The sequence below is a fragment of the Oxyura jamaicensis genome, chromosome 1 (genome assembly GCF_011077185.1).
Source record: "Oxyura jamaicensis isolate SHBP4307 breed ruddy duck chromosome 1, BPBGC_Ojam_1.0, whole genome shotgun sequence".
Lineage (NCBI taxonomy): Eukaryota > Metazoa > Chordata > Aves > Anseriformes > Anatidae > Oxyura > Oxyura jamaicensis.
The window spans coordinates 45,576,941-45,601,651 of NC_048893.1; the positions used below are offsets into that span (position 1 = coordinate 45,576,941).

At 36.1% G+C, this 24,711-nt stretch overlaps 1 long non-coding RNA gene across 1 annotated transcript; it reads right to left on the reverse strand.

Moving 5' to 3' along the window:
• Positions 1-208: 208 nt before the first annotated feature.
• LOC118177444 lies at positions 209-4,137 on the reverse strand. The gene is made up of 3 exons (XR_004755799.1): positions 4,048-4,137; positions 2,810-2,861; positions 209-469 (listed from the first exon to the last, which is right to left on the reverse strand). It is a non-coding gene; the product is annotated as an uncharacterized LOC118177444 (long non-coding RNA).
• Positions 4,138-24,711: the final 20,574 nt, after the last annotated feature.

Here is a 24,711-nt window from a genome sequence, read left to right on the forward strand (position 1 = left end):
CCAGAATTAACTAGGAAAGGATTACTGTGGTTCTCTCCCAAACATCACTCATGGCTCTCACCTGAATTTATTTTAAATGCAGTATTTTAAAGTTAGATGTTTAAGATTGGGTATTTAAAAGCACAGTCAAGCACCTGAGCCAACAGAGAAGCAGTTTTCAGAGCTACTTACCTATCACAGTGCCAATGCAGAGCCAAGCTGAGGAAGACAGGGCTCTTAAGAACTGACATTTCCGGCAAAAACAAAGAGAAAAGTGGAAGGTGACTCAGCCTGTCTCTATAACCACAAGTTTGCCTGATGACCTGATCTCTGGGTTGACCCAACCAGCTCACAAGTAACTGCCTTCAAATTCTTTTCACATTAGGAGCATATTTTGGTGAAGGGGGTACAAGTACTTCTCACAGCTTGTATGCCATTTCTGCTTCTTGACAGAATTTGTCCAAAATTCCTGAAGATCCAAATCAGATTTCTGTGAGTCAACAAAAGCAGTGAGAATGAGACAAAACTGCTTTTTCTCCCCTGCAGCTCCTCCAGGTATTTTTCAATAGACCTTCAGTAAAAGATCTCCCCACCCATTTTCACTGTGAAATGAAACAGTGAAAATGGCATTCGACTCTCCTGGCATTCGACTAGAGGCACCATGAAATCCTTTTCTGGTGAAAGAAGGAGGAATGCATGATGGGGGGTGCAGGACAAATTAGGATGCCAAGGTACAGAAAACAAAAGCACTTAAAACAGACATTCAAAAATATCTTTAAATTTAAAAGCTATTTTCAGAATTCAAACATTTTCCAAAACCCAAAATATTCCATTGCTGGAGTGAGGAGACACACATAATGCATATACAATGTGTTCAACACATACATTCCTATTTATTAAACAAACTTGTTTCTCTCTTTGTGGAGAAGCTTCATTTCTAACTCCATTCAAGCAAGACTGAAATGTGGGAAACAACACAGCAGTGCTTTGTGTAGTTGCACTCAAGCTAAATACGACCTGTAAGACAAAGTAAGGAGCCTCACAAAATTTGAGGTTCTCACCTGAAATGGAATTTCCATCAAGAATCAAACCATAAAAAAAAAAAAAAAAATCACCATAAACACTGTCATCACTAGCACACAGTTAAAGTACCCCTCTCAGGCTGTGATCTCTGAATGTCAGCTGAGCTGAGCCGTTAGTTAAGGAAGTCTGAAAATGGGAACTGCTGCTACAGTTCCATCTTTGCATTTGCAGACAGCCTTAGAATTTATTTATTTTTCCATACTAGTGGTGAACACTACTGCCAGAGAGGAAGTGGGATTGTGCCTCCGGCCCTTTGGAGTTGAAAACCTGGGGTATTATTTTCATTCTATTTTATTTTATTTTTTATCACTAAGGTATCACTGTGTGCTCCTGAAAGGTAGTGAGTCAGTCTTCCAAAGAATTTAGGTGTGTATCTTTACATTTCCTACTCATGGATCCAACTTGTATGGTCTTATTTGTATTCACAGAAGGTTCTGATCTGCAAATATCCCAGACAGAAATAGCCTCACTGGGACAAACAACAGGTTCAGTCAATCCAGTTCAGGCAATGTGCAATAGTGCTGCAGTAAAAAAAATCTGCTATTCTCAGCTTTTCTAAACATGCATGTCCCAGCTACTAACCTTTGTGTCTTCTCATCTCTGGCTGCAGATATTATCTTTATATCAATTAAAAAAAAAAAAAAAAAAAAAAGGAGATTTTAATTTCCCAGCTGAAATTTTAAAAGGCCAAACTATTGCACTTCTTATGAGCCATTTAAATTCATTACAAAAGTAACTAACATACATATAAGATCCCATTGCATCATTGCATCACTTGGAATAACATTGATAATTCCCACACAGCACCTTTAAGCAATGCAATTCCCCTAAATTCATGACAACAGAAAATTTTCAAATCACAGATAAACTTGCATATTCCATGTCGTATACATTATTTGAGATTCAATTATTTAAGGTCTGATCACACTAGATCTGACCTCAATAAAGGCAAAAAAATGCTCCCTAGTTTTTAAAATAATTATCACCAGAAATTGTATTAAAGCAAAAAAAACTTGAGCAGGAAGTTTCCTGCAAAGACACCTGCCTGAAAAAGTTAACATAAAAGTACAAAGCAAGCACTATTGCCCAGTGCAAAACTTCAGATACATATAAGTACTATCTCTAAACCCAAATCACACATGGTCAGTTAAGAATAACCCCAACAAATTGGTGAAGGAGTTTCATTCTGAACTAATCCTAAGCATTTTTCTTTGTTGCATGTATGGATGTGTCCTTGTTTTTCCACAGATACGGATTCCCAATAAAGAAAAGCTTACATGTTTTTTTTGATAAGGGAGCAGCAAGCTAATGAGCACCTGACTCAGCTATGACTAAGTGTCAAACATATTACTTCATGTATGTCTGGTGATAACAGGAGTAGAATATACATACCCTACAACTGTGAAAACTGGGTTTATCCGCCACTTTAATAACCATCCATGAATTACAGCATATGAAAATAAGTATTGTTGTTAATTTTCTCCTCCACAGTTTGTTCTCTCCATCTCACCCATGGGAAAGAAAAAAGAGCAAAACAAAACAAAGCAAAACAAAACAACAAATAGCAATGTAGCCAAGAGAAATGGGCTGTTTGGGAAGAAATATTTTTACTACATACCAATTTCTGAAGAAAGGAAAATCAAGAGGTCACTATAAAGTGCTCTCCCAAAATGTTACCTGTTCAAGAATTTTTTCTGCACCTCCCTTGGTTATACTCCTAAAGAGAAATGACCTCCTGTAGACTTACTGTTTCAATTTACACAGTCATCTCAGCTTCCCCAAGGTAATGCTGCTAGATGCTGGAAAAGAAAAGCTGTGCTGAATTAAAAAATTTTAGTAGTTGACGTTTCTCAGGCTTCTTAGCAAAATGATACTTAACAGTTTAATAATAAAGAATGTCTCTTCTGAAGTCTCATAACACTTACTTATGATTTATAAATTAGATGTAGAACATACACTGCCTCTAAATAATACTCAACATGTTTGCATTTTCATTAACTATTAAGTTGTTGAAGATTCTTTAATGTAGCAGCTCTAAGAGAAAGCATTTATTCAAGGCTAAGCAGTAATAAATAAAAAAAAAAAAAAAAAAAAAAAACAATAATTGTTGCTATTTTCTAACAAAAAGTGCTAGCAACTATCACCTGGACAGTGTAAATACACACATGCAACTTACAGATATGGAGACAGAAAAGGAAAGGAATGCTTTAAAAATATATATAAATAAAATAAAATAAAATAAACAAACCATAAATAAATACTGTTCTTTGCTTTCTACTTCACATTTGTTAAAAATCTATTAAGGAACAGCCCATAGAACATATTTCACAATGACAAAGAAAAAACGACGAGTTTTGACAAAAAACACTCCACTGAAGAATGATTTCTCACCACTGCCTTCTCAGCTCATAGACCTTTCTGTCTGGAACATTTTTCCTTTTGTATAATTTTACAAAAAAAAAAAAAAAAAAAAGGTAAAAAACATTCCTTTTTGGAATAATTAGACTTCAAAAATATAAAATTGATACATTTCCTGTACATTATTACTCCACATATGCACAAAGAGATCAGTGGTGACCTCCAGGGTTGAATGCAGGGGGAATGCACAAACTCAGGAGAGAGAAGAAAAACAAACAAACAAACAAACAACAACAAAAAACCAGAGTATCTTACAAAGATATGTATAACAAATGCATACACAGATTGCTACTGGAAGGAAAAATCTACTATCAAGATTCCATAGTGAAAAAATTGCAGGTACTTTATATTGCCTGATCCTCTAACATACAAGTTGTCTGTAGAAGAACACATCAAATAATTCCTATTATATAAATAAAGCAATGAGCCACCAAATGCTTTTATATTAAAGCTGTTTCATTACTCTGATATCACTCAGAACTAAAGAGAGAAATCTTACATGATCACTTGATAAACCTACAGCTTTGTATCAGCTTTCCTGGTCTTTGATCATAACAATAAACCTACCTGCAGAAGGTATAAAAATACTGTAAAACTATCTGATGTCCCACAGTATCATCCAGTGCTTAAATGTTTTTTCTTCCAAAAGCATTTCCTGTGCATAAAATAAAAATGCATCTGATCTACATTTTTAATACAGAACGTACAGAATATGATCATATTTTTTTCTATAATTATGTGAAAAAATATTCAGAAAAAATATTCAGAATATTTTTACCACTTTTAGCAAAAATATGTAACAACATTAAAATAAAGATTTCAGTTAAGAACTAAACTGAATATCAACAATGCTGCTGTGGTTTCCAAATAATTACTCATTTTTTTAACAATGTGATCTGTAGAAGCATTTTAAACTCCATTTGACAACATAAACTAATGCACGTTACTATATTAATAATTATTAGAATATAAAAATAAAGATAACATATGAAAGGCCTCTTTGCCAAGAAACTGACCTGTTCAAGCTTATTCCAGTGCTTTATTTGCTCCTAATTACTGTTCAATATTCCTTTTCCAAGAGCACATTAATAATAATAAAAGGAGGCTAACAGCTATGATGGCTGATTTAGAGGTTCAAATTCTTTACTGTAGCAATGGAATGGTTTTTAAAAAGGCAAAACACCAGTCATGAGATCCTACCAGACTATTGGTAAAATACTGACAGCAGCACTACAGCAAATCAATCAACAATGCAAAAAGCTGACAAAGAAAGAAAGGAAAAATAAAGGCTTGCACAACTTTGCAGTTTACATGCTTTTGTGAATAAATTGTGCTGCCTAACAACATTTTATCTTTCATTACAGGAGAATTCCAGATTTTGGTGCTAGGACAAGTCAACAAAATGCAAATAAATTTCAAATTTAGGAATACATACAAAAAATTAGTATTCTCTTCAGTCATTCAGGAAGGAATAAAGACAGTCACATTTCAAAACAGTAAAAGCTATTAAAAATGGCTGTCCAAACCAGAAGAACTCCCATATATATATATGTATTTTTGGTCAACATTTACAGGTTGCTATTTTTAACTAAATTATTTGTATTAAACTTGAAATCTAGTTGGGAATTAGAACTCTCTCAGTTAGGGCTAATTGCCTTTGCCTCACATGCATAAAAACTCACTAGATTAAATTACAAGCAATCAGTGGTATTTTTCATTTGAAACAGCCCTTGGTGAGCCTCATTTATAAACAAACAAGACACAGCATTATTAATTTATTAATGGACTTAGTGTAGTATATAATAGCATCATTAATACCAAAGTCACTTCTGTTCGTGTAACTAATCAGAGTTCTGGGAGGAGAAATATTTACATGACAAATGTTTGGGAAAAAATATGAAAACAGTAAGTAGGCAAAACAATTTTTTAAAAGGCCTAGTGGGACCAGTGGCTGACAAACTTCAGTGGAAAAAAATAAAAAATAAAAAATAAAAATAAAAAATAAAGCTAGGCACGGCAGCCAAAAAGGGAAAAAGCAGCATCGGCATGTTCATCTGAAGTACCCCTACCGCACATGAATACAAACTGTTGAAAACACTGACACTAACAAGCTTTAGAAAGCAAACACCAGGACTGAGATTTTTTTCTTATTTTTGTCAGGCACTGTGAGCACTACTAAACAGTTCTTGCCATTCCTGACCAGACTGCCCTTCACACTGCCGATAGCCCAGAATCCCTTTTCAGGGCCATTTGTCCCCTGTGATACCACAGAAGCACCAGCCTGCAGCCCTGCCTCTGGTTCTGCCTCCTGAATGACCCTTGGACCTATCTCCCGAATAGGCCACCTCAGTCTTTTCCTGTCTCCATTCATGTCTCTGGTCCTGTCCCCTTTTGCTCCACGCTGGGTGCTTTGGATGTACCCCACACCTTGGTCTAGAGCTGTGAATGGAGCCTGCTTTGCCCACCAACTGCAGACACCTCCAGCTCCCTGTCCCCTAGGGACCATCCAGCCCTTGCTGATCCCTGACAATTTTAACAGAAACAGAAGCACACAAGCATGTCAAAGGCAGTTGGTGGGGTACTGGAACAAAGGCTTTATGTTCACATAATAAACAGAATTTCCATTGCATCTGCCTATGCACAGATTTCAGTTTTTTAGCTTAGGATGCAATTTTTTGTTTTGACTATATTGCTACATTTTGCTGTGTATTTACAATACAGCCATTTTAGAAGATTCTACAGAAACTGCATACAATTTCTAAGCCCACAATAAATACTGACTTTAGCGGCTCCATTTCAATTCTTTTTTTTTTTAAATGATTATTATTCATGTCAACTATATTAAAGATGTAAAAAATTCCATTACATGTTTTTTGTTTTGTTTTGTTTCTTTTTGTTTTCAGCCTGCATATTCCTCTCCTCCTGTCTCCTACCATCTTCCTGAGGCTGCCTGCAGGTGCAGCAGAAGACACCATAGCTACACACCTCGTGCAGGTGCCTCTCACTCTCCATGTGGCTCCTCAGTAAGTCTCAGAATTAACTAAATGCCTTCTGGGTGGTTGCATGTTTGGGACCAGCCATTCTGCAAGAGCCTCACTTGGCTTTTTGTGAGACTGGCTAATGGTAACGTATGCATGCAGAAAATACTTTATGCTTGATAATGAGCCCCATGTAGCAGGGGTGGAGTACAGCCTGCCCCAGACCTCTTTGATGTGCTGCTCCTGATTCACCACCAGCATGAGGAGAGCACTTGGCAGCCCAAGCCATCTCTCTCTTGGGCAGGCATAAAACAGTAACACGGAGTTTTAATTTTTTAGACCTTGCAGCCTTTTTCTGGGGGCAAAAGGAACAGGTGAAAGAAGCAGAGTTGGGCAGAGGAATGCAATAGTTTATAAAATTAAACCCTGTTCACTGAATAGCTTTCCAAGTCACATTTTGTAATTTTTTCTCCTGGCTTTACATGGCCCAACTGGCAGCTCTTTGCACGAGTCGTGTCAGAGATGACCAGCAGAGGGATGCAGAGGAGGAGGAGAGAGGATATCACAGGACTTAGAAGAGGCTTCCTCACAAATTAGACAGTGAGAGAAAATGTAAAAGACACAAAGGGGAGAAACAGAGCACTGAAGGGCTAACAGCACAAGCAAAGCAGAAGAAGCTGTCAATATTGCAACAGCTTGATAAATTAGGCTTTTTCAGCTGTTAAAAGTCAATTGACAGCTCAGCTATATCCTCTGTCTCTGGTGAGTTTACCAAGGAAAATTCTCCCTCCTCCTCTTTCCAGGTACACTCCCACTTTTACAGGCAATTTCAGACTCCAGAAGCCGTTAATCTTTCCATCACAGAAACCCTGGCCCCACCAGGCCCAAGCTCAGCACCAGCCGACCCCTCTCCCTCATGTTCAGTTTTCTCAACAGCCATCAGCTCAAACATCCACAGACCTTTGTGCCGCCATCAAGGGAATGGCATAGGTAACAGCCTAACTCCTGTTAGTCATGGCAGACAAGGGCACTGGGCAGCTTTCCTTCACAGAAATACTGTTCATTTAATCAGTTACGAAGCTCACCCAATATTAGACTTATGGACTAGCTACATAAGTCACTTCCATGCAAGCTGTGGCATGTCCCTGACAGGGCCCATTTGCTGGATGTGTTCATGCCACAGGACTAGCACCTGAATTGTTGGAGGAACCAACTCTTTGTACTAGATGCTTCACAGGTTGGGGCTTCAGTTCAGGCTAACTCTCCTTTATCCTACCAACACAAAGATCTCTGCCTTTAAGAGCACCAGTGTTAGGGGAACAAAGATCACACCCACAGACTACCTTCACAACCAAGTTAGGCAAGTTATAACACAAGCACTCTTCTCTAGGACAAGCATTAACTCCTTCTTCTCCTTTCCCTTTCACCCAATACTGTCAGGAAAAAGGGCTTAGGTGATAGTGCAAGTATATTCCCACTTCTCGACACTACAGCTTGGGTGCCCACTCATCAATTTCCAGCAAAACTGAAGGAAGTTATAGATCCTAAGATACCAAAGTTTCTGAATGGTGGAGACAAACAGATGCTCCTTTGCTGAGAAAAGGCAGCTGGAATTCAACATTGTACACAGAACAAAGTCTGTAAAGAACAAGGCTTCATCAGTTCTGCTCCTCAAAGGCATAAAGAAAAATAGTTTTAGTGTATCAAAAGCTACACATATTGGGACAGAGATTAAAAAAAAAAAAAAAAAAAAAAAAAAAAAAAAAGTGTAAAATCCCTAAAATCCCTAAAAGAATATGGAATGCAGAATTCAAGTTCTTCAAAAATGAATTCTTCATATTTATAGCCGATATTTCAAACTCCACGTGATTCTCTGTAAAGAACATGGATAAGGCAGGAAAAAAGTGAGGACCCGCATGAAGACAGCAAATATCAGATGCCACATTTTGGATTCTTAATTTTCCCTAGAACTGTGAAGAGTGCTATGCACATTACTGATGAGATGCATAAGGTCTGTACTGATAAGCATAGGTTGTTTCCCTCCATTATACCAGTTTTGCAAATTCTGTATCAATCTAAGACATTCTCAATCATTGCTCTCAGCTTTTCCAGAGAAAAAAAAAATCTGAACAAGGAAAAATAACCAAGATAATATGATATATACTTTTTTTTTTTTTTTTTTTCCTATACCCTCCTCTGAAATGACAGGAGCTGGGGAAGGGAAGGAGAAATACCACATCAGGAACTTTGTTTATTTTTAAAAAGTCATCCTAAATTGATTTAGCCTAGAAAGTTCAAACATACTTTGGTATGCTGGGTTTTAGTGAGAGCTTGTTTCTCTGATTAGCTTTGGGATACTAAAAGAATTGATTAACATTTATTCCTGCATAAATTATGATGGCAATTGATTCTTCATTCCCACCTGCAATTGATCTGAAAGCACGTGACAGATGCAGTCCAGAAAAGTAGGATAAAGTAGTGTCCTCACAAAGAAAGGGAGTCTGAACTAAGCTAGGAGGTAACTATCAACCAACCAACCAACAAATGTTTTCTGTGTATATCCATATACCCTTCTCTTGTCATATTTTGAAAGAAGACAGAAAAAGAAACAGAAAAAGTAAGAACATGATTTATGCTTAATGAGCAAAAACAAGGGTTTCACATGGTGAGAAAGAAGCTCTGTTCACTCCTACGTCATTGAAAGTTGAACAGCACTTAGCATACAACATTCTATAAATAAAATTGTATAGAAATTATTCCATTTACAAATTTATCTGCCTATGATTAAATATCATAAAACCATTAAATATGAATAAGTCTGAAACTTGTATACATTTAATAAGGGAGAAAGACCATTGAATCATGACCAGAATTGTCTTTGGTTATTCATGTAGTAAGAATGTGCAGGAACAGAAACAAACTATTTTGTGCTTATGAAGAGAAAAAGGACACATAGTTGCATGAGCACAGAAAACTATAAACTGTTTGGATTAGGGTAATAGCAGGATTACTTGGTAATAGCAGGAGGTTGCAGCAGAATGCTTTTTCCTCCATTCCATTCCCAAATTTTTATTTGCTCCACAAAATATCATAGGCTCTGCTCTTTCTTACTCTAGAAGTCCTCTTCACGTACTCTGACTGAAACTTCCACTAGAATATATCTTTGCATGTCACTGTGTTATGCATCTCGGGAGAACAGGTGCTGTAAAGAATAACCAGAAAAACAGAGTGATTGTTTGGCAACCCACCTGTTGATACCACCAAATAAATAAATAAATAAATAAATAAATAAATAAATAAATAAATAAATAAAAAGCTTGAGATATATTCAGGATGTGTGACACTGTCTGGGATAGGGCAGTGTTTGTGGGGTGATTCCAGAAGAGCAGGCCCTGCTTTTGTTGGCCACACCGCTGATAGAATAGCAGAATAATTTAGGTTAGATCACATCGCTTTAAGTTAGATCACATTGCTTACAGATCAGCAATACTGAGTCAAATTTTGAGCATCCCCAGTGGCTGGTCTTCATAGCCACAGAGGTCTACTACCGACTTGTGTTCAGCTTGTCAAGGACAACACTCAGGCCCTTTCTGCAGAACTGTTTTCCATACATTTCAGTATACAGCCTGTACTATTGCATGAGGTAACTGTCAGGAACAGTAAAACCACCACAGCCTCTCCAGTTGCTTCACCTATGCCAGATCCCTGAAAGAGAAGGCTATCTACTGCAAAATAAATTACTGTATGAAGGTTGAGGGCCCTGTCATGGCAAGATGGATGGATGTTCTACCTCAGCAAATGGAGTCTTTCCTTCCACCTCTCTATCCCTGTCCCCTAACAAAACACATTAAATCCAATCCAAGTTTATCCAATCTTCTTGTTACAATGCTGCAGTAAGGCATTCCATTACAAAGCAAAACTGAACTGCCAACAGAACAAGATTTATCAGCTTTTGTCATGAAACAATATTTTGTTCTGTTGTTTGAGAGAAATGCACAGAAGTTATTCAGCATTTCAGATTTTAAGACTCATAAAAGGCCTACACACAGATGTTTACCTAACATACAAAGAAAGTGTGAAAGACCCAAAGCAAAATCTTTATAATACGTATATGACATGGAACAAGTTATAAGGGTGGTTCTTTGGGGATGCAATAACAGCCATACACTTTTCCATCTGTAAATATGAAATGGATGTGTTGATTAGGCTAAAGGCAGAAACTTCACAGGCCTCATCCAAACCTCCCTTCAAAGTGCCTCTCTCTCTTTTATATATATGTACTGCAAAAGAAATACAAAGCAGAAAGAGTGCAAACACAGGGTGCAGGCAGCACCTGTGGTGCTCATGTATATTCAGAAAATTTTATTTCTCTCCCTCAAATAACAGATAATACAATTGTTAGTTAAGTTCTGATTCTGTGATGTATTTTACCTAGCAAGCTATTATTCATTTTGAAGTCTTCCCAACTTCTTGAGCCTCCACTAAGATCATAATACATTCTATTTCAAATCTTTCCAGATGACACAGCATTGTCCAGGGGAATACACCAAGCCTTTGCAATAGATACAAATGGATCCTACTGTTTAAACAGTCCTTTCTATCTGCACAATATTTAACATCAATTGCATCCGTTTGGTACAGCATGTTATTCTAGCAGTAATGAGCCTCTCATTCCCCATGTTAAAAATTAGACATTCAAACACACGTTGCCTTCCTTTTTTGATAATAGTTTAAACAGCAAAGTTGCACTTTCCTTAAGGATGGCTAAAATAGTGACTATCTAGAAAGAAGTATAGACTGTCAACATGAATCTATTATTTAGCTGAATGAATAGAACTGACTTTCTAAAATTCTTCTGCTGGCTCACAGATCAAAAACAATCCAGCAAACCCTTAAAAGAGAAAAATAAAAAAAAAAATGATCTGCACTAAATATTAACAGGAAAGTTTAACCATGCTTGTAGCATAAAATATGAAATGGACAGCTAAATGGTTAGTTATGACTCTCAAGCTTCCAAAAATTATAGTTAATTCGCAATGCTGCTGTACTATATTTCTCAATGGATAACAACTTTTAACTATTCTATATCAAAGCAGCAATGCTAGTTCTCTTAACAGTGCAGCTTCTCAGAGATTTTTGTTGAGTCTGTCTGAAAAGATAGTGTTGAAATATGTGAATCAGAGAAGAAATACAGCTAACATCTTTTTCAAAGTAAAATAACAGGAGAAACACCCCAAAAAAATTCCTGAAGGTCGCCAAGTCTGACCCCCCTGCTCAAAGCAAGGCCAGCTACTGCAGACTGCTCAGGGCATGTCCAGCTGGGCTTTAAATGTCTCCAAGGATAGAGAAGCTATAAGGTACCTGGGCAGCCTGGTGTAATCTTTGACCATTCTCAAGGTCATAACCTTTATTCTTATGTTTAACTGGAATTTCCTGTATTTGATTTTGTACCCATTATTTCCTGTCCTGTCACGGAGAACAACTGAGAAGACCCTGGCTTTACTCCTTTACTCCACCCAATCTGGTATTTATACACTTCAGGGGTGGAGCAAACCATTGGGAATAAGTGGATCTGGAAATAAAAGTCGCTGTTTGTGAACTATAACTTACCTACCTACCTGCATTAGAATTGTATGAAGTACAGACAACATGCAGGCAAGACCTTCCTCCACATACTTCAGTTTAGATACTACTTCTGAATTTCCAGGAAAGAGCATATATATTTATACACAAATATTTTTAAAGAGTATGACCTAGAAACACTTCAAAAAACACAGAATTCATAGTAGGTTTTTTTCCAATTTCATATTATACCTGAAACTTAATCTTCTGCATAGGAGACAGAAGAACTCTGTTCACCCTTTTCTACTAAAGAGAAGTGGCACTGAACTTCAGTGAGGGTACTTGAGGGCTTCCTAGGTAAGGTAAAATGTGTTGTATGAGGTACCTACAAAGTACTTGTTTAGAGAGTTTCAGTCTTTTCAGGAACTAAAAAGGAGGTTTCAATAATTTAAAAGATAGCTTAACTAAAACTAATGTTCATATTTTATTGAAAGGTTTTTTTGATTCTACTCCAAAAACCATTTCTTATTCCTTTCCACTCTAACTGTGTGTCTTTCCAGTAACTTTTAGTATTTATGTTTCAGTTAAAAAAAAAAAAAAGTCTTGAGTATTTATAACTACTGATTGCTGCATAACACACACTGTTTGTCAACCATAAAAAAAAGCCAAATATAATGTTGAAATGAGGATTTACTTACCTTTTTTAATGTGTTTTAGATTTTAGTGTTGGCCGTTGTTTGTTTGTTTTAAAGATATGAACCTTATTCCTAACCTAATGCTATTCCTGTATCCTGTTACAGAAATATATGCTGACAAAAAAGCTTGGCAAAAATACCATACTGTACAAATTCCTGTATTTCAAAATACATTAGGATATTTGGGGGGAAATTAAAAAAAAAAAAAAAAAAAGATTTATACAAAATGTGGAAAACCAAGCATCTTTTTCCTTAAAACAAGTTCTCTACTCCCGACAGGTGCCTCTTTCCTTGTGCCAGGTCATGACATTTGTTTCCCAACCTGAAAAGACACAACAAACTGTACACTTTACCAGACAAGTCCTAAGTAGCACCATGTAAGAAAGAAAACTGTATCCATAAACCAAAAGAGAAAAAGTTGTGTCATAATTCACGCTGCATTCAGTACAAAGGCAACAGTATTCAGCACTCTCAATTAACATTTGACAGAAACATAAATGATTGTAGTTTCTTGTAGAAGTTCCCAAAGTTTTGCAGGAAAGTGGTTAACAGCACAATGAGTTGGCTCTGTCTCATGAGAGATTTTTTTTTTCAGCTCAGCTCTAAGAAAAAAAAAAAATATATATTCCTCTAATAAAATCCTCCGGAGGCCAGCTTTGCTAACAGTAAAACTATCAGCATTCCCATTCTGACTGTGTAAATGTGCACTTGCAGCAATACATACATTTTACAATTGCTTCAAGCTGTTCTTTTCAGTGAAGTAAAAGAGAAAATTTTCCAACTTCTCGCAAGCTATAGATCATTAAAAATGATCCCATACACACAGCCACCAGCAGCACCTAGAGTTAGTGTTTTCCTGATTCCTTTCTGCAAGCTTCAATTACCCCTTTTAATTTATAGAACAAAGACATTCTACAGATAAATTTTAGATTACATTATACTGATTTGGAAGAGCCTGCACACATTTCTTTAAAGTTGGCTGATCCTTCAAAATGACACTAACACAATGTTAATCCAAAAAGTATCAAGAAATATTTGTGTGTCCATTTCCTCGTAAACCCTGACTTCACACATGAAATTTTCCATAAAGTACTGCATCGTCTACAGGCTAAAGCACTTTCCAAAATGTTAATAAATAAATAAATAAATAAGATCTGTGAGACCCACTTAATGTTGTAAAATTGTAGGGAATCAATAAAAAGTAAGGGCTTCAGACAGTTTTCAGATGGCAGAAAATGCAAACCCTAAGACACTGAAGTATAGTTCAATGCTTCATAATAAAATACAACTACAAAGCTCTAACGTACAACTGAAAGCAGAAATATCTGTTTGCTGTCAGACAAACCCTGTGCTCACAAACATCACAGGCCCCAAACATCAGTGAGACCTACAAGACTTCTGTAAGAGCAGAAACAGGTAAAATAGTCCAGCTTCTAAAAAGGGCTAAAAATATTTTGGAGTTGAGCGATGTCATCATATCCTAAGGGAATGGAGAAGAGTCGCAATAAGCGAAGTGAGGTTCTAGTTAGATAAAAATCTTCTGGATAATCTTCCAACCTTCTTGCCAAATCTTGGGGGGTGGGAGGAGGGAGATAATGTGGGAAGTTTTTCCCACATTTTGTCATTATGTCCTACTCTTTGCTCAAAATAAAACTAGATGATGACAGTTCATGTGACCAAGGATTTCTCTGCTTCCATGTGCTCCGCAGGATATATGTTCTCCTTGATACCTGAGGACTACTCAGAAACCTTCTTCCTCCGAGGCACACTGCTTCTACCTCACTGTACTGGGAAGGCCCCAAATTCCCCCCTCCATTTACTCCTCCACCTCATCCAGATTTTCATTACACACCAGAAGCCTGGCTCCCTTTTTCACACTCTGTGAGGAGGAATGTACACCTGAATCATCTCCTCACAGTGCCAAATCATTCTTTACTTGCAGACTGAGAAGCAAATCTTTACGAGTTAACATTTTAAAAACGGCAAGGAGATGGTGATGCTTTTAATCCAAAAGGTAACCATTCTTTCAAGGTAACCACTGACCAGCTTAGGTTCTGCAGATGTAAACAGAGAGTGAAGCTGATGGTGCAGCTACTCCTTCAGTCATCATCAAAATGAACAAAAATCTACCCAGAATTGCCTGAAATGGTCCTTAAAGATTTCAGATTGACCAGTGCTTCCAGAGTTACCATACCAGAGACTCACACAAAAATGCCATTCAAAGTAAAATACCTTTTCAATTAAAAAAAAAAAAAAAGAAAGAAAAGGGGGAAGAAAAAGAAAAAAGAAAATATTTCCAGGTTTACATTGCTGTTAATTCAAGCTGAAATGTAAAATAATGATAAAATGCAAGACTTCCACACTCCTATCATTGTTCTATAATTCTCCATAATTTTAAATTACATGTTTAATAATCATATGTGAAAACTGATAGTATCGTACAAAAGACATCAAATAAATGTGGGCTAAAATTACACAACTGAACAATCAGTAATAACATCTTATTTACATCTAATCAGGCAGTTCAAAAAAATGAAAGGAAAAAAAAATAATGGCATGGGAAATTTAACCAATGCAACATATGCATTCAAAGTTTCTTATTGTCTCCTTTATTAGTATTAGTAGATTGATCAAACTACAAATCAGCTTAACATGTTAAAAAGTCTGCCCCGAAGAACCAATGACATAAAAGACTGTCAGAAGACTCGAGCATCAGGGCAGCATTTAACAGAGCTACATAAATAAAATACCTCAATCTCTCTCTTCCTTTTCTTTTTATGGCAGCACAATTACGAAGGTATCCACGTCTGAAATCACTGTAAATTTGTTTTGCTAATTTCTTCCATCTAAACATCTACTTTGGCCTTTCCTGCAGATGGAGATGTCACATTCAAGTGGAGAATTTTCTTTCTCTGATAAATTTATATTTTGGAAAAAAAAAAAAAAAAAAAAAAAGGCAAAGTTAACAAATAAGCAGTAGAACAGGGCACAGAAAGAAAGCTTATTTTAGCTCTATTGCAGCAGAGATCACAGCCCGCATAAGGCCGTATTCAGAAGCTTTTAGCAGAAGCTGCCACTTGCACTGTCAGGGCTGTCTTGCTCTCTGGTCACAATTCAACTTACCGAAAAAAAGACAGTCACTGCATGGAGGTATGAGACCTTGGCCAACACATTGTCCTACAGCAACTTGTGCACCTGCAACACCCCTGAGGTCGTGCAGAGCTCCACACTATGCTGACTCCCCATGCACAGCGGGTACAACTTTGACATGACTTCCCCTCCATCTTCCTCCTCCTTCCCTGAGACCCTGACATTGACATGAATAATATTTAACCTTCATCATCACCACAGGACGTGCTAGGATGGGTCAGCCTGTCCTTCTAGGCTTCCCAAAACAAAGTGTGTCCTGCTCTCCTGAAAGTCTATGCACTAAGTAATAACAAAAGTCAGTTTTTTTTCCTAATTTCTCCTTTGATTATACATTAATTTCATTATGGCTTTGTTAAAAGTAATAATAATAATAATAGATTTTTCATGGATATTACTTAAAAATAAATCTTGAGAAAGTCAGGAAGACACGTAAGATTGCAAATTTGTATCTGCATGTATTTGGGAGAAAAAAAAAAAAAAAAAAAAAAAAAAAGAGCAATTGTCATAGCAATGTTTTAATGCTGCCTGTTTAATTAATGAGGCAAATCTATCAACATTAATATAAAAACCAGGCACTGATTTATAGTATACTCCCACTTCCCTGTATTTCTAAACATAGAAATAGCACAAATTTCTCATTTTTAAACTTGGTAGACCGAGAGATACAGACCAGAAATCCACCATAAGCTCAGAGAAAAATACTAGCCTGGATTTGACAACAGGTGGGAGTAAAAGTGTATTCATATTTGTGTAGCTGTCCATACTCAACAGAGCTATAAAAATCAAAAAGTAACAGAAAGTCATCACTGGATATATATTAAAAAAATAATAATAATAATAATATGAAAATATTTCTTTGATTGATAAAATGATAGTTGTTTAGGTTGTTTGGAAATACACATTTGAAGTGTTAAAGTCCAAAACAGATTAATGAGCAACATACAAGTAGGATAGCTGTGATTTGAGAGTATATGGAATATGTAACACATCTGACAATTTTGCTGTTGCATGTAGCTCGTGTATACATATGTATACATTTACAAAGCTCTAGAGGTTGAATTAAATTAAACCATTTCTAACTCCTAAATTGGCCAATTGTAAGAAGCTAGGCTGTCTGATCTATTTTAAAGAAATTCTCATTAAGCAGTAGCCTCCACTTCTTTCTTATCAAGACACTGTGAGACGCAGTTAATGATTTGAAAAAGAATCTGTAGGCTGCAACTAATGATCCGTTTGGGTCAAAGCTTCTACTGAACTTGTTTACTTCCATTTACAAGAGACTTCAATGTCTTGTATGAAAGATGGTTACATTTGCCGGTCAGTGTCCTTTCACTGATAGGAAATTGGATCTGCTGAGACCTCATATAAGAAATTCATAAACATTATTGTGTTCTAATCAAAGTCTACTATAGTAAAATTGATTTAGCTTGATATATTTCAATATTTTTTGATGTTGCCATCAGATGTCAGGTATACATACATACATTTAAAAAAAAAAAAAAAGGTAAAATAAGCTGTTAAAGTAAGAGAGGTATGTCTTGAAGCCATTTCCCAAAAGGCAGCATTTGTTTTGATAACCTACCAAAAGGTTTTCAGATTTCTATACCAACTTTTAGCAAAGAGATTTTTCAGAGAACAGGGTTCTGCTATTCTCATTTACTTTCTTTTACTAAAATCTATCCTTCAAATTTTCAAAGCTTCCTTTGGTTGGTAACTCTTTGACCTCAAACAGCAACTTGTGTAGCTCTAGAAAAAGCATTCTATGATTTTGTGAATAGTTATCTACCATATCAGATGCACATATGCATATTAAGGAGTCTGTCCTGAATAAATGGTTTTCTTTCTCAAAGATGAATTAACTGATACAGGCGAAACAGTGGCACTGATGAAACCTCATTTACTGTGTAGATAGATTTGGGTTAAAGGATGACAACTGTACTATACCACAAGGGGATTTCCTAATTAGGAGGAAAAGGAAGATGGAGCTTAAATATTTACTCTGCATTTTTCTTCATTTTGTTATATGCCATGTGGAAAAGAAATTCTGGCTGGAACACATTGCTTCATTACCAGTTAGAATTATTATCTTTTCTCCTGCTCTTTTTCTATATTACCTCTCTTTCAGTTTCTGATAACTACCAAATATACAGTTCTTCTAGAAAGTAGCCAGATCACACCACTATCTTTCAAGAAACTGAAGGATTATGGACTGAGCTCCTGACAAAATTGTTGATTGTCCCTCCTATTAAGATTCTCATCTGATATAAATGATCCTGAACTTTATATCTTGCCTTTCATTGGATTTTGGCATGCTTACTGTCTGCTTCCTCTTGTGGGATGCTATTAACCATCATTACAAACAACTTTTCAAAAGGAACATAACATATCCTAATACTCAGGAGCATTGTATCTGCATGTTGCAGGTACCTCTATTCTAAATTATCCTCCCACTCCACTATTACCTCACCTCCCACTCTCTGCAATAAAAACAAGATTTGCTTGATTTATAAAGGAAGTAAACACAGTGTTTCAGTAGTTTATAATAGCATAAAACGGACTGAGCACAGTTCAAGGATACATCTGCACAACTGCTTGATCTATAATTTAACCACATTGTATTATTTCAGCTTTGCACTTTAATTGGCTTCTAAAGAAACCTAAAGAAACTGCATTTTTATATAGTTTATCCAAGATGGAGTCTTGATGTTTTCTAACACATAAAATGACATTTGACATAGTGAACAAAAGTAAGTCTCAGAGGACACTGAATGACTGAAGACTGCCATTATTCAAGCTCAACAGGAAAGCCATTTTCTTTTTTAGATTTGTATGAATAAATAGAAAGCTCCCATTCTACTATCTCCTCGTATTACTTGTTTTACTGTAAAATCAAAATATTACAAATTTCCCAGTTCAGTTTGTTCCCAAGACATACATGCCCTCACACATTTTGCAGTTCAGATAAGTTTTGTCTCAGAAGTTCAGAAAAAAAAAAAAAAAAATCCAACTAAAACTCAGCCCATTAAAAATACATTTTTCAGCTGGATAAATCTCCTGATCTGTTCACAGTGAGGCTACAGAATAACTGGTGCCTTAAGCTGAAAAGGGTATGGAAAGTCTGCAGAGAAAAAGCAGAAGAAAAGGGAAAGAGAGAGAGGAGAGAGAAGAGGAGAAGGAACAGCACACTGATGTGCTTTAGGTGGCACTGCCAGTTCAGGACCATGAGGAATCTGCAGCTTCAGGTTACTGGTTATTTGTGGTCCTGCTTCTCCAATCTGCCTGATGCAAATTTTAGCAAAGAATTATACTCCCTGACTGTTACACTCACCACTGGAACTGGATGCCCAGCATCTACTAGTCCTTCTCCGGTAAGGCTTTGAATCATAGCATAATTAGGATTGGAAGGGGCCTGTGGAGGTACCCAGTCCTTACTCAACATCACGCCAACTTCAGTGCTGCATCAGGTCACTCAGGGCCATGTTTTGAATATCTCCAAAGAAACACCAAAGAGAGATTCAGACTGTGCATCTGGGAAATTGTAATTTAAAGGAACACTTAGTGTGTGCTGACTGCAGGCTAATCATTTGCACCAATCTTCAATTTTAATATTTTTATTTTTATTTATGCTCACTTATTTAGAGAGTCAGTGGAAGGACTAGCTTCTACTTTGTATCACATTACAAAAGAGCCAAAAATAGAGGAAAATTATGAAGTTACCATCTCAGCTCTCAATAATCTAAGGATTTGGGGCTTCAGGGAAAAGAACGCCACCTCTGAGGAAATGAAAAACAGTTTTAAGGGAAATAGAGCATTCTCACAGCCTTTTGCATCACTTAATTTTTTGTTTGTTTGTTTAACTAAGATGAAGTTAAAGATAGCATGTGTTCTGACTATGGAAAATGCCACGGCTTTACTGAAAAAGCAAGCTACAGAAGAAACAAATGATTATGGCTGCTAAACACCACTTTTGAAGCTAGCTAGACAGATACAACTTCTCTGAAAAATGACTCCGCTAGTTAAGCTGTATGCAGACACATTTCACCAGTCTAAATAAATCTTAAGACAGGGAATTTGAGGAAGCTGATGGGATCATTCCTGTGACAGCAGAGGAAAGATGAAGTACCAGTGGAATGAGGTTGTCTCTGTCTCATTTACTCTTATTTCCTTTCAGCCCCTGCCTACTAAGGCAAGAAAAAAAAATATGGAACAGTAGCGACAGTGCCAGCACTGGCAGCAAGGAAGAAGAATTTGGCACCTGAGACCAGAAAAGTCTCAGATGCCACACTGATACTGATTACCTTTCTCCTACTGCTGCTCCTAAGAGACATAAGAAAAGATTTGGTTTATTTATAATGCTGCGTATATCAAAAACACCTTTGTTGACTTGAGCTCAACATATTTATAGGTTATTAAGCAAACGGGATCATTCTAACAAAGAACAAGCCACTGGGGCATATTCCAAGGGAGAAAAATATATAAAAGCAGATGCTTACAATCAGTGTAGTTTGTTTTCAGAACTATACAGTAACTGCACAGTTATGGCAACCTCCTTTTATTGATTTATTTCACCTTTAAGAAATGTTTCACAGGGACTAAAATGTTTCACATATACTTAATGGGCTAAACAGCTTTTTCACCTGTACTTCAAGACATCCAATCCCTAGCCTGCATTAATAGGGACTAAAAGAAATTACCATCTGACAGCTCTTCATTGACTTATGTGGAAGATTACAATGGAGGGTCCTATATGGACTGAAAACTCTTCCAGATACCTCTATATTCCAAAGGGTACATTTCATTACCACACTCTGAGTCTGGAAAAAAAATAATGATAATTTCAATACACAAGTTTGAGAGCCTGATTTGGAAAAAAAAAAAAAAAAAATGCAAATAGGTGATGGAGCCTCTCCACATATAAGCCTGCATTCTTTCCAAGTTGGATACCTAATTAGGACTATTTAATTAAGACATATTTATCATGATTTTCATGAAGGCTCACATTACTTTTATCAAAATGTGCTTAGACAATATGGCACAGCTCACACATGCAATAAGCTTTCACATTAGCCTCCCTTCACACCTCCCAGCTGGGGTGTTTGGCAATATCAGTTGACCAGCTCTACACAAATATGCTGAGAATATTTGTATCCTCGTGATACATGCATGCATATATCTTCCTCTCCCAACTAACTACTCTGCCCCATAGTGTTCACAAAAGCTAAAAATTCTGTTCACACACTCATCCTGTTCAAAATCACATAACTCCTCCTATCCTCACCACTCTTGCCTCACACCTCTGCTTGTTTTATGTAAGGCATGTCCCAACTTGTGAAAAACTACAATAAAGCAATTCTAGTTAGAGTATCTGATCTCAGATTTGTTGACTTTTTTTTTTTATGTTGATTGTGTCCAGTAAATCATTACAAAGAATATTATAATTTCAGATTTAGTTCTTTTCTTCCCATGGTGAACACTCAAAAACAGTAGTTAAAAAAATATGAGAAATCAAGAACCCAGACTTTCACCTAATTTTTCTCCTATACTTCCTACATTATGCCAAATTATTTACATAACACTCTGTAGAAAAATTGCACAATTTCCCATTTTGATTATTCATTTTATGGTGTGTTGGCAGCTATTTTTGGATGTGGACTGACAAAAATATAGTCTCTACTTCCTCATCAGTAAATATTTGTAGACCATCTAGATGTTCTCAGTATTTCTATTTTACTTTTCTTTAAACAACACATTATGGGAAAGTAATAAAATTTGGCTTACCAACTAAATTTATAAACCAATATCATAAAATACTAATCTTGAATCTGCACTGCAAAACAAAAGATAAATTAAGGACAGTTCTTGTTTTGTTTTATGCTGTTGTTTTGTTTTGTTGTTTGTTTTTTAAACCTGTCCTCTTACTGTCTTCACATTTCAGAGAAGCAGAAACAGTCTCCTGAGATACACACAGAAGTTACATCCATACCTGTTTTTAAATTCTTGGTAAGATTTTCCTACATATCCTTGAACCAAGATCCTTACCTCACTAATACAAACCTAGGAAAGTACTACTCCACTTTTTTTCATTTGTATTGAACCATGAAAGATTTTAACATTCGTATGAAAGAAATTATATTTTAGCATATCACAAACAAACACATTTCTCAAGTACCCATTGGATTTACATGGGCATCAGAACAGCAAACACTAGTCAATGCTTTGTTGTCCAATGAAGGAAAGTGACCTACCATGGAGCACAGAAATGTAGTTATATTAATAATAAATAACCAGCAGATCAAGTGGCATATTTCTTCATGAAACAGTCTCTGTGAATACTTTTCAAAACAAATTTTTACTGAGATTAAGAAAAAGCCTGCACACTAGGGCAGCTGATATACTTGTAGAATTTATTAAGTTCAGCATAAATGCTAAGACTAAATGAGCTTCTTTAATTTCCATAATGAAATTGTTTTTGTAAAGTTAAAAATACTGTAATGAGGCCAAAACGGTGTGCTTTCAGAGACTCCCATGGTGAAACAAATGAGATTTTAGCTTCTCTAATTGGGCATACTGCAAGCTGGGCTTGATGCTGTCCTCAGCACAGGATGTTTTTTATCCCCAGCAAAAAGAGGTCTACAGCTGTCAGCATAATGCTGTATAGCTTTTCTGAAGCCAAGCCATCAGGAGGAAGGCTGCTGCTCCCTGACTGGGACCACCCAAAGGGAGAGATCAAGTAAAGAACAGCTCTACTCTTCCCTGATTAAGAAGTTATTCGAAAGGTAATTTGTTTACAGCTATCACAGAGAAGCTTTTGAAGCAAGGATTGAGAATTCCCAGAATCCTCCAAGATAATTTTATTTGATTAAATAATGAATATGGATATTCCCTTATTCTTTTATTCCCACCCACCCCTTCCCCCCGCACTTATTAGGTCTCATTACCTGTCAGCACAGGCCTTTGGAACCTTACTGTTCCAGCAGGAGAAAGACAAAAATATTAGAGGCACCATGTTTTGTTTGTATTGCTAAAATCTGCTGGTTTGCTACCATGGACATCACCACAGTACCAAGCTCCAAACCTTCCAGAGCTTAGGAGTCATTTTGAATAAATATTATTTTCATTTTTCCCCTTACACTTGTTTTCAGGTACAAGCAACAGAAAAAAAAAATTAATCCTCCTGCAACAGTAAAAAACAGCCAGTTCATTCTTTCACAATTACAACATGATTTCATATTTGAAGCAAGAACAGCAATTCTACAGAGGCAGAGAGCTGACTTCCTTTAGGGCTCAACAAGTAAACATTCCTGTACATATTTTAAGCTAAACATGGGGATACTTAATTCTAACTAGTTGCATGAAGACTTTCCTATAAATGCAGACCAATGGGAATTATTAATCATTTGCTTTAGACCTATGCAGTTATTGCAAAATCAAACTGTTTAACTCATGCCAGAATATTTTACTGCATTAGAAGTGGCAAGGTATAGTTTTCAAGCAACTTCTTTACTATTTTAGTTTTATTACATTATTCATTACTTCATTGTCATATTCAAAATGTCTGTACATTTTTACACCTAGTTTCTAATTCCTTCCCCAATTTTCTGCTTTGCTTTTACTCATCAAGCATTCAATTTCCAATCTGCTATGAAAATACTGCTTTATACAGAAAAGTTTTCAGAAGCCTAAGAGTTACTACATTCCACAATTCTACTCTTTGTCTCATAAACATATAATGAATATAGTCTTCATGAATGACAAAGCACAAAGTTATGAACAACAATAAATAAAATTAAATAAAAAGTTCAATGGAGGTTAAAAAATATGGTAGGCAAAATTTTAAGCCATCAAAATTCTTTTTTTTTTTTTTGCAAATGAATTTTGACTTCTGCTTAGGTTTTGGAGAGTGCTACAGAGTGCAACAAAACTGGACAAAAGAATGAGAAAAGGTTCTCTATAAGCAGTCATAATGTTGCCAAAACTGCATAAAGTTTCTCTTCAGAAATATTTAAATTTTTTATTTTTAACAGGTAAACGCATAAAACTTTAGTTAAATTATGTTCTTCAACCATTTCCAAGACCCTTGTGTACTATGCTTAATATTTTGTAAGGGAAATGAGGGAAATATTACCAGGAGATAAATTAATCATTAAGATTTTTTTCTTTTCAATTCCATCTTTATTCATTAAAGACTCCCAAACAACCTCTACAGTACATGAATTAGATTTAAATAATGAGGTATTTTAATTAATTTGAACTCAGAACTTCACTTTGGATCACAGAAACCTTCTTAGAGGATGCTCAGAACAGCAGCATGGGGTAGAAGAAAAATATCAGACTACTAGAAGTTCAAAGAAAATATATCTTGAGCACCTCCTACAAAGACAAGGATGAATCCAAGGAAAAATAAAGAACTGAAAGTTTATGACAAGCTTTTTTGAAGAGTATCCAGGAGTACATATTTTTGTATCAGCCAAGATATAGTAGGCTAGACAAAAATTATATACTTATTACATACAGTTTATTAGTATGTGTAATGAATTATTCAAAGTATATCCTGTAACATTTTTAGATTTTATAAGATCATAGAAAGACTGAGAAACTCACCTCTGTATACCTCCATAACATTGTAAATGATATTGTTATGCTGTGTAGGCTGAAGTAAACGTCTAGATTATACAGCCTAAGGGACAAATGTATACATTAAAAAACTAACTCTCGCCTGAAATAGGCAAAAGATGAATTGCAACTGGCTGTCAGTTTTCTGAAACAACAATAACAAGTGATGATGTATTAAAGGAAGGAAAGGAAAGGAAGGAAAGGAAGGAAAGGAAGGAAAGGAAGGAAAGGAA